Source organism: Saccoglossus kowalevskii, chromosome 1 (assembly GCF_978046115.1).
Source record: "Saccoglossus kowalevskii chromosome 1, keSacKowa6.1, whole genome shotgun sequence".
NCBI lineage: Eukaryota > Metazoa > Hemichordata > Enteropneusta > Harrimaniidae > Saccoglossus > Saccoglossus kowalevskii.
In genome coordinates, this window is record NC_140641.1 from 36,935,417 (window position 1) to 36,950,353 (window position 14,937).

At 34.6% G+C, this 14,937-nt stretch overlaps 1 protein-coding gene and 2 long non-coding RNA genes across 3 annotated transcripts in view; 2 read left to right on the forward strand and 1 right to left on the reverse strand.

Moving 5' to 3' along the window:
* LOC146750877 (uncharacterized) overlaps positions 1-2,886 on the forward strand; it is a 56,441-nt gene extending 53,555 nt beyond the window's left edge. The window contains exon 3 of the long non-coding RNA XR_014929938.1: positions 2,617-2,886. This is a non-coding gene — a long non-coding RNA (uncharacterized LOC146750877). The remainder of the gene's footprint in view (positions 1-2,616) is intronic.
* Positions 1-14,773, reverse strand: part of LOC100366528 (xylosyl- and glucuronyltransferase LARGE1) — a 45,112-nt gene extending 30,339 nt beyond the window's left edge. Inside the window, exon 1 of the mRNA XM_085501499.1 lies at positions 14,605-14,773. The gene's annotated coding sequence lies outside the window, so the exon portion shown is untranslated. The remainder of the gene's footprint in view (positions 1-14,604) is intronic.
* Positions 6,599-7,411, forward strand: LOC146750878 (uncharacterized). The gene is made up of 2 exons (XR_014928228.1): positions 6,599-6,766; positions 7,094-7,411. It is a non-coding gene; the product is annotated as an uncharacterized LOC146750878 (long non-coding RNA).
* Positions 14,774-14,937: the final 164 nt, after the last annotated feature.

Here is a 14,937-nt window from a genome sequence, read left to right on the forward strand (position 1 = left end):
TTCTATTTAATAATTGGACCATCTAATTTTTGCAGCTATATTTTTTCACTACATGTACATGTATGGCCTGGAATTGCAAAGTCTTAATATTATTATTTTTATTATCGAATAAATGTTGTACTAGTGATGGTAATGTAACAATGTTCCAAATCTATAACAAGCAGCCTCTCGGCTGAGATACATGTAGCTCCGCTGTAAGTAATGCACATTTCAATTAAGGAACAGAAGATATCATTAGAAAATGAACAATATGCATAGTATCAATGCAATGGGACTTGCTGTTTTCAACAAGAATTCAAAAATATCATTTTCACCATAAATGATTGTGGTTTTTAACAAGAAAATATCACTTTTTACTAAAAATGACAAAAATATTCACCAAAATTAGAAAATTGAAGATATCGTCATGAAATGAACAAATTTGAGAATGGTCCACATGTAGTACCTATATATGTAATATCAAAGCAATTGGACTTGCGGTTTTTAACAAGAAGTCGAAAATATCACTTTTTACCAAAAATGACAAAATATTCACCAAAATTAGAGAATTGAAGATATCATCATGAAATGAACAAATCTGAGAAAGGTCCACATGTAGTACCTATATATGTAATATCAAAGCAATTGGACTTGCGGTTTTTAACAAGAAGTCGAAAATATCACTTTTTACCAAAAATGACAAAATATTCACCAAAATTAGAGAATTGAAGATATCATCATGAAATGAACAAATCTGAGAAAGGTCCACATGTAGTACCTATATACATGTATGTAATATCAAAGCAATTGGACTTGCGGTTTTTAACAAGAAGTCGAAAATATCACTTTTTACCAAAAATGACAAAAATATTCACCAAAATTAGAGAATTGAAGATATCAACATGAAATGAACAAATATGAGAGAGGTCCACATGTAGTACCTATATATGTAATATCAAAGCAATTGAACTTGCGGTTTTTAACAAGAAGTCGAAAATATCACTTTTTACCAAAAATGACAAAAATATTCACCAAAATTAGAGAATTGAAGATATCAACATGAAATGAACAAATATGAGAGAGGTCCACATGTAGTACCTATATATGTAATATCAAAGCAATTGAACTTGCGGTTTTTAACAAGAAGTCGAAAATATCACTTTTTACCAAAATTGACAAAATATTCACCAAAATTAGAGAACTGAAGATATGATCATGAAATGAACAAATCTGAGAAAGGTCCACATGTAGTACCTATATATGTAATATCAAAGCAATTGGACTTGCGGTTTTTAACAAGAAGTCGAAAATATCACTTTTTACCAAAAATGACAAAATATTCACCAAAATTAGAGAACTGAAGATATGATCATGAAATGAACAAATCAGAGAGAGGTCTATCCAAGGTACATATACACTAAGTATCAAAGCATTCAGGCTTGTAGTTTTCAAGAAGAAGTCGAATAAGTAAAACATTGACATGACGGACGCAGGACGACAGACGCCGGACAATCACTCATATGATAAGCTTCGCTCGACAAAGTCGACAGCGGAGCTAAAAAAAAGCCCAAGACAGGACAGTACCATTCAGGGTTTGCTCTATATATTTGAGGAGCTTAAGTCTACATGTACAAGTGGAATTTGACAATCGGGAAACAGTTCTTTTAATTTCATGCAAATACACACTGAAATTACAATTTTTCTCTGCCAAATTTGCTTTAGTGGAAAACATCAGTACTAGTATTTGTAAGCCTATTATATATCTCAGAATGAGATAAATATATACAATGTAGTTTAAATAGATGTAAAATTGAAAGGAAAACAAAAGTGGATGGATATACCTCCAGTATTCAATCTGGAACTTGCTATAGAGATTTTTTGTTCTTAAAGGGGAACCGATACTATAAATAGGGGCAAGATGGCCACTGCAATTATTATGCTAATCCGAACCAAGTCGCTCACATCTTGGCGGGAGCTCCGGGAAATGTGCCATTAACAATGTTTAGAGATCAAGTTGTGATTCCAAATACATTTCTACGGGGCATAAATATGTACGCTGGCGATTACACTCGTAGCGAGCATAATAAGCATTCATTTACTTAAAGTGAGCAGAGGCGGAATTAATTACCCATGAGCACGTGGTGCAATCTATGGGATTGAGTGGTTCCCCTTTAACAAGGTTCTTAACAAAAGCGTAACAGTATATATGTATTACGTAATAGTTAGAGTGACATAAAAACACATTACGTCTGCGTAAATTAGCATAAATATTTATGATATATTTACGTCTCTTGTACAAGGTAAGAATTGCTGGTGTGACTGCAAGATGAAATCCCTATCATTTTAATTACTGGCACAACGTGAGAACATGGAAATATATTTTGTTTACATTCAGCCTCCAAATTATATGTATACAATGACACTCCCCCTCTAGATTGTTTGAGATTGAAAGTATACTCAACAACTTGACACAGGCATCCATGTAATACTATCCTGAACAGCAGTTTCCATGAGAGCAAATATTTTTAGATAAACCATACAATGTTTTCATATAACCATAAGATACTTGACTTATAAAGCCATGGATCACTGTCATGCTCACCAAACAATTTATTTTTTAAAATATTTTTCTGACAGAAGCCAAAATGATCCAAAGTTGACCCAGATTAAAGTTGTGTTACCTCACGCATGGAAGGTAGTAGGAGACGAGAGCAGACGCTATTGTTCTACCCTGTTCAATGATTGCCTCAATTTATTTACTTAAGTAAGTATTTTGTTTCTGGTGGCAAGCCTCGCCAATATCATATAACGTCATGTGGACCGTTCTGTGCACGTTTTTTTTCAGCTCTAAGAATCAGGAGTCAAACCTGTTTTGTTGAGTAAACAAGCCTTGAAAAAAAAAAAAAATAGACAATGAGGATAAGGCCCATCCCATGAAAGTCTCATGATATTTGCATATGGGATCAGCTCACTTGACTCTTGATATGGGTTCACGTTAAATCATAATTTACATTGTATTACAGACTGGAGCTGGACAAAAATACTTTGCGACAAGGCAAATGAATGTACATTGTAGAATAGAATATTGGTTTACATGTATTACAATGTACAACTTTAATGAAAATTTGACAATCCTTGTATGGTTACTACATGTACACACACAAGAGTAGACATTGAGTAGCCGATACAAGGCCATATTTTTGTAAATACACATATTTATCTAAACAAGTTACCTGATATCCAGTGTACTACTGTAAAATCTGTATTAAAAGCATACAATGCAACAGAGGGAATGCGGCTTCTATTAGAGCATCTACACATATAAGAAATGGTGAATGTTTGCTTCTCAATTGTTCAAAAAGTATGGGCGCGACTTCTATTAGGGATGCAGATTATACGGTAGTAGTTTATGCAGGTGTGCATTTTAAAGTAATGTACACGTCCTAACAACTACAATCAACAAAGCTTAGTACACAATACATGTACATGTGTGAAGACATCACTTCTTATTTGTCACATGTCTGGATTTCCCATGATTCTTCTGGTTTTGTTTCCTTGTTTTGTGTATTCTGTGGAACAATATTTCAACATTTCAAGGTAGATCAATAGTCTTTGTGTTTAACAACAAATTTGTGGATGAAAAAACAATTTAATGAAATTTATCATGAGAACCTTTCATCCAAAACCATCTTCACATACAATGAAATAGTGATTCTGTAAATATACTAACATTTTAAAGCGGGGGAGTTGCCATCTGCGCATGCGTCAGGTGGCCATAGCGTGCCATTGTTTACACACAAGCATCTACCCCATGAGCCTTTGTGCTTTTACCGTGTGTTGTTATCATCGCTTGGGACTCAATTCCCTGTGTGTGCGCAGGTGACAACCCTCTCGCTTTAAAGGTTTGTTGCTCCATGATGCAAGCAAAAGTCATTTATAAATCATACATATGATCGGTGTTGCCTAAAACTTGACTTTTTAGTTAGCATGTTATTTTAGATATCCAAGCATAAATTTCATGTTCATGTTCACTAATTCTCAGTGTAGCTCCATGCAACTTAGCCCCCACCCCAAATATGTTTCACTTCTCGTCGTCATCCTGCACATCCTGAAACATTGTTTTAATTTTGCTATGGTAAATGTTAAACACACCTTAGTAATTAAAACAAGTCACATAAACCCAGGGTTCTCCCCAGGGCTTTTTAGCGCCCAGGTCCGCGGCGCTATACCTGTGAATCTCGGCGCTTCACTTGGGACCTCGGCGCTATGTGTTCCCACCTCGGCGCTTGATTTCATATTTGACATGCCAATATCAGATGTGAAAAAGCTTTGTTCGCCACGCCGGTCGGCCCCGACCGTCACTCAAAATTAGTGATCACCACGGAAATGCTTCCGACGAGGACTATTGTCTGATTGTTGGTATAATTACATACCGACCGACACGCATCCTGCCAGTCGTGGATTATAATTTATAAACAATAGACCTAGTCGCACGATACGTAGCGGCTAGTCAAATTTGTGGAATTTGCACTTCTTTGTCTGTAATTAAATACTTTCTGCGATAGACACAGTCTTTAGATTGAAAGCTAAAATTATTTCAAAATCAATTCCACCTCGATATAACATGGTCAAATCGGAGTTCACGATCAGTTCACGCTACTCAAGAAAAAAACAACGTGTTTATTGCGTGATTTGGTAAAATACATTTGAACTGTTATCATTGCGAATCATGTAAAAACTCTTCTTTCAAGACCTAATTTACCTTTTAAAAATTGCAAATCACCTCTTTTGAAAGCTGTCATGCAGTTTTCAATTGAAATCGATGCCAACACATCGTGCTACGACATCGCTTTACTTCCGCAATGTAATTTTTATGATCACTACCATTCGGAAAACTTCGGGTTCTACCGGCATTACCATGCGGCATTTTGATTGGTTAATGGAATTCTTGATCCATCGGGTCAAACGACACATGCTAATGTTTCACAAACATCATGGCGGGTCTGTTTTTTTTTGACCAAAGCGATCAAGTGATCAAAAATAATCGCTCCCGATAAAAATAAGTCGGATTTTACTTACATTTCATATAAAAAAAAAAAGAAGTAAAATTTGTTGAGGAATTATTGCTATAACTGGTGTATAACATGGCCAAGTAAGTTATGTCACGTCGTAACTTTGATGATCGTTTTGAAGCTTTATTTGTTCGCTCATTACTGTAATTGTAAACGTTTTAGAAGTTGATGGTACGAATAATAAATTACAACAATACGTCAATTAATTACGTGATCGATTTTTTGAAAGAGAATGTTTTTGGAGTGAATAAAATTATGAGATTCTTGAACATAAATCTGGCTTAACGTTTTGAATGAGTTTCCTTCAACGTTTTACAAAACAATTAAATTGCAACAATAATGTATTTGTGTTTGTTTTTAGTCTGTAGCATTTGTATTTCGAGAATGTTTCAAACTTTTCTAAATTGTGAAACATAATGTGTTGATTCCATTAAAAAAAATATTTGCCCTGTGACTGAGCTCACTAATATTCATAATTGTAAATAAGTTCTGTTAATCAATGAAGGAAAGATATGTAAATGATATGCAAATTATTATGCAAATTAGCCCCGGCACTATGCATTTTTTCTGGGGAGAACCCTGCATAAACCAATATCTGCATAAAAGGTTATAAATCTGTTATTACATGTGTCATAAAACATAACTATACAAACAAAAGTGATGTCATAAACTGACCTCTTTCTATATCTGTTGTAATAAAATAATTTAATTGTCACCAAGATTAATTTCTGTGATTTGTATTCATAATGAAAAAAATTTCATTTGACTCGTCATTTGAATGTGAGGGATCGTCACCGACACATACGTGGGAAATTAGTCCTAATCAATGATAACAAAACATGCTAAAAATGCAAAGGCTAATGGATAGATTCTTACACGTACGGTAATTCTAAACAATGACACACTATGCAATCTACTGCATGCACAGGTGATTACTCTCTCACTTAAAGTTATTATTACTGTTAGTATTCAACCTAATAAATATTTGGTTTCAAAAGAATCACATAATTATGGATTGTTACAAATGATGTTATCCACTTTTGGGATCTTTATCTTAGTACATGTACATGTATGAAATATTTGTTCAGAAAAAAAAATGAGTAAAAAGATGCAAAAACAGTTTTTTGAAAAATTTCCATAGGAAGCCACTGTTGCCATCAGCAGTGTTCTCCCCAAAGCGTTTTAGCGTAGCGGGGCCGCTACTCCATTATTTATGCCGCTACTCTGAGAGATTGCCCGCTACTCTGTGGCATTTCCTGTTACTCTTTCTTTTAGCTTGTTAATACACGTGCGAATCTGTTAGTCAGCGTCATCAGCGTCCGGTACTGTGAGCCAAATCAGGTGTGAATGGAAACATGTCAGTGATTACGCAAAGACAATGGACTAATACAGCTTCGTACTTCGACAATAAACACTTTCGCCCTATTTAATTGGGGTAATAGCGAGTATTTTCTCAGTAGCATATTTGGCTGGAAGAAGCAACAATGTCAAACAGCAGAAATATTACGTTGTGGTTCCGCGTAGAATGCCCTGCTGGGCCCCTGGTTGCGAGCGATACACCCACCAGCAACGCGGTCACCGGTACCCCTGTCGGCAGTGGTACTAAACGTGTCCAAGATGATGTTACAACGAAAAGTGCAAAAAAATAAACTCTAGATTTGATGCACAATGGACAACAAAATATACGTGGCTGAGAGAAACATCCGATGGCAAAGGTAAAAAAAGTATTTATTTGTAGCGTTTTACTTGGAAGCGAGTTTTGACCTAGTTTAGTAAATTTTTGTATGGCTTCATTTTTTGCCGATCGTCGAAACATTTTTTTGGAAACGACCTTCTTTCTGGAAGTTCAAAAATTGTTGGCTACGATTAATCAAAGTAACTAATACTAGTATTGTGTTTTGAAATAGTTGGGTAAAGTTTATCGTGGCAATTTTTAAGTTTAGCGACTTTTCAAAATGGCGGCAATTTGTTTATTTTCGTGTTGATCGTGACGATATTTTTTAAATACAAGTATTGATTCGCTCCTATTTCTTATCTTTTAGGAATGCTGTGACACATATGTGGAAAATTCAACTTAAAAACATCCAGAAATAGTTCTTTGGTATGGAATTCTATGCCATGTATAACTATTACGAAATATGCTATCGATAAACACGCACACTCGGAGATGCACAAGAAGGCCATGTCATTTAATAGAAGTGGGAAGCAAAGAAAATCACGGCGTTCTCAAAAGCTGCAGATCACTGGGCTTCCATGAAAGTCCGAAGAATCAACATTACATAGAAATCACACAGCAGCAGATTCATTTAATCTTCTACATAAATTTGTTAAAAAATAAAGACACATTTTCATCCATGCAAGCCTGTCATTATTGTTTTCTTTATCTTCAGACAAATGCTAATGATATGTAAATTATATGCAAATTAGCCGCCACTCTGATACATTTTTCTGGGGAGAACACTGCATCAGAATGTCCTAATATTTGATGACAACAATTCCTATTCATCAACTACACATGCTTTTTTTCACCATATGTAACCAAAATAAATTCTGAGATAAGTATGATAAGAGCTGTTTACCATACAAACCAATGGTGACCAAAGGATCAAAAATCAATATTTTCATGGAGGTTTGACATGTGTTTTGTGTAAACACATTATAAATAAATCCATACTGGGAAATCAGATGATTTGTTTATGGTAACCAACCATCTTAATGATCACAATGACCCTGACTATGACCCAAGCCTCTAATATCATTTAAAAGACCTGCTGGCACTTGGGACAAGGCTTCTGAGATCAAGAATTACATGTATCTGATAATTATAAAGATTTTAGATAGATATTAAATCAGTATTAAACAGGATGACACTTAGTCATGAAATCTGACCCTGAATATCTGACCCAATCTGCATAATATCGATCTAATATAGATCTAATATCGATCTAATATAGATCTAATATCGATCTAATATAGATCTAATATCGATCTAATATAGATCTAAAAATCTGATAGTTATCCAAGTTTCAGATCGTTATTAGAAAGCATGAAATTACGGTTTGTTTTATAGTTTGATAATTCCCGCCTTCAAGACATTAATAACACAGCATGGATAGTTTGCCCCCGAAAATTCCACCTTAAATTCATATTTATGCTAAGCCAATGAAAAACACAGGAATCTCAGTAATATTCATTGCAGATAGTACTATAAAATAAATAGATTTATGTGGGTCACAAATTTTGGAAAGTCACATAATATTTTCAGAATGCAAGTTACACATCACACCAGTATATTTAGTATACATTGTATCACATGAATACACAGCAGTACAAAGCATGATTACTACACGTGAGCCTGGCCTACATTTTGTAAAATATACAAAAACATAATACTTTCAATATGAGAACATAAAATACAACCTATTTTTTTTTTAAATGCTGAAAGCGAAAATCTCTTATGACATCATTAGCAGTAATTAGACGATTTTCAAGATTGTGCATATTGCATGAAAGACGTGAACTGAACGTCTGCCGCAAAAATTGAAAGATTTGAATTTCTTTGTTATAACTCAATTTCAAAATAACTATCTTTGAGTTGGAAATATTATGTTGAGATATCCTTACTTCATTAAAATTGACCATCATCAAATGTGTACAGCACATTAGTATGGGCGGAAATACTTCTAAAATACTTTTGTGTTTGTCGATTCACACATCACTACGATGCTATGACTTTTGTTTGTCCTGTTTTTAAATTCGATTTCACACATACCACGAGATCTCACATTAAACGGTAAATAAGGTCTATTTACGGTTACTCCTACTGAAGTATATAACCTTTTCTGAAATGCAACAACTACATGTATCAGTTATTCTACATAACTAGATGTTGCTGACATGCTTTTACACTGTAATCTGTAGAACATTTACACCCATATAACACATGTATGTAGGTAACAACTACAGTAGTACATTTGTAATTTCTCAAATTCTGTCACTTCTACAGTACATGTACATGGAGATCACATTATACATGTACATGTATGTACCAAGACCCAGACTGTGGTTAATTTATTATAGGCACATGATGTAGGGCATTGGAGGTCAAACAGATGACATATACATGTACATATATTGTACTTTAGTCTCAAAGTGAACCATGCTCCATACAGTTGTACATGGGCGTTTACTGCTACATGTACTACATAATCATGAACATACATGTACATAATGTAAACACAAATAATAGCAATTTCTCCACGTACTATTAAACTGTACATGTACGCACTGTGAAACTGTAGTGTGTTGCGGTTGTGTGTACTACATGTATAAAGAAGAACACAAATGAAGAACTTTGTACCATCTGTTGAAAAACACACAAGGACAGCCCACCTCCATTCATGCACAATCTTTTCTAAATCACCTACTATAACTCATCAAAGTTGGAACACAAGAAACTATCAAATATTCACTCGGCTAACGTTAATCTTAGATTCCACGGTGTTTTGGTCACAAAGCAATGTAAAAATCATATAATTGCTTTTTAATAACGATGAATGTTGAAATTCATTGATTTTACTTGGCATATCTATTTTGTTAACTTTTCAATCAACCAATAATAGTTGACGATTCTAGGCCATGTAATATTTCATACATGTAATAACATATAGAGTACTAGTATCAGGGGTTTTTCTAGAAAAAAAAATGCAAGAGGGAGCACTGCAATTCAGCTGCGCCACCAATTGGTAGTTGATAGGGTGCAGAGTTTTTGATAATCCTAAGTTAAAATGGAGCATTCTATGGCTTCTTTGGGGCCAAAATTACTATCAGACAGGTCACAGTTGAAGACTGTGGCCACATGTGATACCTGGTCAATCAGAATTTTATGGTTGCCAGAGGATCTGCTCCCCAGGGTAAGAGGGTGCATGACCACGGCATGAGGGCGCTGCGCCCCTGTTCCCTTGTTTAAAAAAATCCCTGTATATTATACTTATATCAATTTGTTCAAACCCAGCATCATGACATTTCATGACACAAGTCACCAATGTTCAATATTAAACAAAACTGAAATGAGTCAGCCATTTTGAATCAGAAAATGAAAACAAATGCAATTCAATAGTACATTAGCGTTCATGCATGGGCTAATGAGATCAAATACTTTTGCCGGTGCTAAGAAATTGTGTGTGAAGAAACGCTATGTACAGATAAAATCTGGCCCTCTTTTAGGACCTTTAGCACAGGCTATTAGTGTGCATGAATGCTTAGGCAGGAATAACCACCCAAAACGCATTGGTCTCCCAAAATGTATGATATATGTGCGGCATGTGAGGACGCATGAACAAATGCACGAAGGTCAATCCATGTAAGCAACTGTCTAAAATATATTGAGATAAATACAAAAACTACCCAACAACTCCACCACATTAAGCCCCTTTACACCAACACAGAGGGGAAATTGCACAGGAGGGCACCCTTCTTTATTTTGTCTCATTACTGATTATGTCGTGTTGGAAGTAACATCCGGTCCACGGCTAGTGACTTGCTTGAACACGTACATCTGTCCCATACCTGGTACATGTACATGTATGTGCAGCTTTACTGGCGTTTTCTACAGAGGTAGTATTTAAATCATCGAGGACCCTTCTGCACTTTTCTCTTCATTTTGGGTTTTTTCCTGATAGAGAGCTATGACAAACTTTTCTATTGCATCTATTTTGGGTCAACGTTTTAGGCATTGTTATTAACGAGTAAGACATAATCACCCTATAATCATCATTGTTGTGAAAAATGCAGACAGTATTAGACCAGATCTATCATCCCTGTCGTACGTCAGAACGCTAAACTACACCACTAAACTAACTAAACTACACCACTAAACTAACTAAACTACACCAAGTTAATAAATATATTCACATGTCAAAAGAAAAATTAAAGAAAGCTTAGAAAGAACTCCCATGTGCTGAGAGTATTGGAGACACATTAAATATAATTCAAAATTACTTGTCATAGATAGTGATAGTGATGGAAAAGCCGAAAACTGATAATGCAAATCAGATTTTAATGGAAAACTAATGAGGTCTGCGCAATGTAACAGACCATCTATGTACCAAGTTTTATTGAAATGTAATTGGAACCCAAAAAAATTATAAATTATTATGCTAATTAGGGAATTAATATAAACAGATTTTAACTCCAAAACTAATCAGGTTTGTACATTGTCCTAGAGCATCTTTGCACTAAGTTTCATTGAAATGGAATAATTAGTACTTTATCAGTGTGATAGCTTAAAAGTGGTTAATTATGTAAATTAGTAATTAATATGTACAGATTTCAACCCACAATTATCCAGGTCTGTCTATTGTCCTACAGCATCCATGTACAAAGTTTCATTGAAATGTGATGATTAGTACTTGAGAAATCAGTGTGAAAGCTGAAAATTATTTAATTATGCAAATCAGGTAATTAATATACACAATTATTTACCCTAAAACTAATCAGGTCTCTGGATAGTCCTAAAGGATCTATGTACCAAGTTTCATTGCAATGTGATAATTAGTACTTGAGATATCTGTGGAAAAGCTGAAAATTAACTAATTATGCAAATTAGGTAATTAATATGCACAAATATTTATCCCAAAACAATCAATCTCTGCATAGTCCTTGAGTATCTATGTACAAAGTTTCATTGGAATGTAATGCTTACTACTTGAAACATCAAAAGCTGAAAATTAATTAATTATGCAAAATAGGTAATTAATATGCACTGACATTACCCTAAAACTATCAGGTCTGTGCAGTGTCCTATGACATCTATGTAGCAAGTTTCATTGAAATGTGATGATTAGTACTTGAGATATCAGTGGAAAAACCGAAAATTGACTAATTATTATGCAAATTAGGTAATTAGTAATTAGGTAATTTTTACCAAAAACTAATCAAAACCAAGCATTAGTTCAGAGCATCCATGTACCAAGTTTCATCAAAATCCAATAAGTGGTTCTTTAGATATCAATGGAAAAGTCATGAAACTGCTAAAAATTAGCTTATTATCATGCAAATTAGGTAATTAATATGCATGAAATTTTATCAAAACCTAATCAAATCTGCACATTAGCCCAGAGCATCTATGCACCAAGTTTCTACAAAAACTGATGTATGGTTCTTGAGATATCAGTGGAACAGACGAACACACACACACACTAACCGCAAAGACTCCGATTTTGTGCTTCGCACATGGGAGTCAATAATATCTCAATATTCAAGAAAGAAACAGTATTTCTGTGAAGATAGCAGGAGCGTATCCAACATCGTGTTTACATCGCCTGACTCCTAAGTTACACGGCGTGTGGTATATGAATACTAATTAGGACAGTTTGCACGCCACAAAACAGCTTAAAAAGGGAGGCGCAATCACACTGTAGTAAGTATCTCTCTACATTCAGTGTGATTTTCAGAACATTTGGTGTCTTACATGACATGAAAACCATATATTGATTTCTGTATACGCCGAAAACATTGATCAAAACCATGGCTCAAAAATGTCATTAACAACATTTCTTAATACAACACTTGAAACCATGCACAAGTTACATATAAAGTAATTAATTAAACCATAATATTTTGTTTTAATTGCCGTAAAATCAACAAATTTTTTGTAGTAATGAATTATTCATTTATTTAAATGAGGACATAATGCAACCAATCGTGTCATGCAACTCACCGCCTGCACCAACATCAGTTTTTACATCTGTTTTAAGCCCCCATCAAAGAGACTTAAACTCCCTAACTTAATCCCCCAAAGTGTTCACATCTGTTTTATCTTACACTGCTGTAAATCACCCTTACATGAAGGAACACAAAAAACAGATGTGAACATGATAATGTACAGTCATACTCCAAGGACAATTGCATAAGTATTATATAAGTATTACTCAACTTCCATGACATACTTATATTGATGGAACACAGGCTACATGTACCAGTACATATTGAAACTGGATGACATTATTCAGTTGGTTGCCAAAAACCTAATTAGACCAGTGAAAATGCACAGAATGTAATAATAATAAAATTGAAGATGAGATTCATTTTATCACATCATGCAAACTACATGTATATACTGGTACTGAATCCAGATATATAATGTATTTATTTTTCTGAAAATCAGACAATAACTGAGAAGTTATCAATAAACTACAGTACACATAAGCAACACACTCTTTTTGGATAAACCATGGAGCTCCATGGATAAACTAACTGACTATACAAAAACAGCAACATCAATAAGGGAGATACAATAAGGAACCATTCCTTGACTGACTTTTCATTGTTAAACCTTTACATTTTGAAATAAAAACTTTATTACATTTTTTTACCAAACTAGAAATGTACTGGTGTTTCTTTACAATAGTAATTATATCAAGCCTTTTTACCTGGCAACAAATACTTGGAATTCATACATTACATGACAAAAAAGGAATAAAGTTCCAGTTAACTAAATCATGCATGATTTTACATTAACTGCAAAAATGCTGGTTGACCCAAGGTTGACCAGACACATTTTTACACTCCTTTTCTTGAAATAAAATACTAATGGCCCAGTCACTGGGTACAGGCAGTTGTCTGCAATTTAATGAACACCTTATGAAGCAGACATCGTCTAATGGTGTTCCTGTCTAAACTTTTTTACCCTTTGTGTGCCTAAGTCAACTTCAGACACACTATAGGTCAGTTTATTGTATGCACTTTTCCACATAAAACTAGAAGCAAAGTCACATTTTGTTTTGGGGTCCAAAATTAAAATTGAATTCAGTGAAAATAACAGAAAATGCGACTAAATTTATGTTGGAATAAAAAGTTAGGGCTCAAAGGTTTAAAGAAACAAGCCAGGAATTGACCCATAGTGCAGATATGTACAATTTCAACCTCAATACTTTAAGCAAAGACAGACAGCAGACACTCGTTACCTTTAATAATCAGTGAAACCTGATTTCAAATAATTAGTATACTGCCCCGTATTATATTTCTACGAAATACACTAAGAGGATTGATTTATCAAAGAAAGGTAACTAACAATCCTGTGGGACTTGGTGACTCCCGGGGTGAAACTAAAACAAGAACTCTATGCTCCGACTGATGTTACTAATTTGTTGGCAATAACATATCGCGTTGATATTATTTTCATGGTAGACAGGTGAAGCTGCTATAATTATCTTCAGTTTAATTCAATTTAAAGTCTGTTTTCGTGAAGCTGACTTATGAACGGATATAGTGCCTGAGTGAATCAAAAATTGTTGACAAATTGCAGAGCACAGTTGTTTATGTCGCCGACTGGGCACGACGCGATTATAGTAACAGCTCAATCTATGTAGATGGTCAAGGTCACGCGGGCGACTGCGATCGACACAGTCTTTAAGAGAGTCGTTCACGTTTACGGTTTAATCTCAAGATATTTTGTAAAGTTGACAGTGGAACAAAACTCCTTGTCAAACACGTTTACTCAAAGACGACGACATCCGATCTCATCATGCCATGCTATGGCAAAAGAACTTACCAGAATTACATCTGAACTCCTCTGGAAGAAGAAAAATCTTCATTAATTAACCCAAGCCATAAAAAGAAATGTAGGAGATAGACGATGAAACACCAGAAGCGTTCCCTTATTAGCACGATGCGAATCTATGAACAGGAAGATATCCAACACACAATCTCTGTTGACCCCGTGTGAGTGATCCTCATTTGCATATACAAACGTTGTTGAGGTTCAAAGTTCAAAACAAGAATAAATGTAATGTACGGTAATGGGGACCAAGTTATTCCTTATACTTATTGCTTCTTCTATTTTTGTGACATGTTTCTATCAAATCTCGTCTGTGTTTTCGAAACA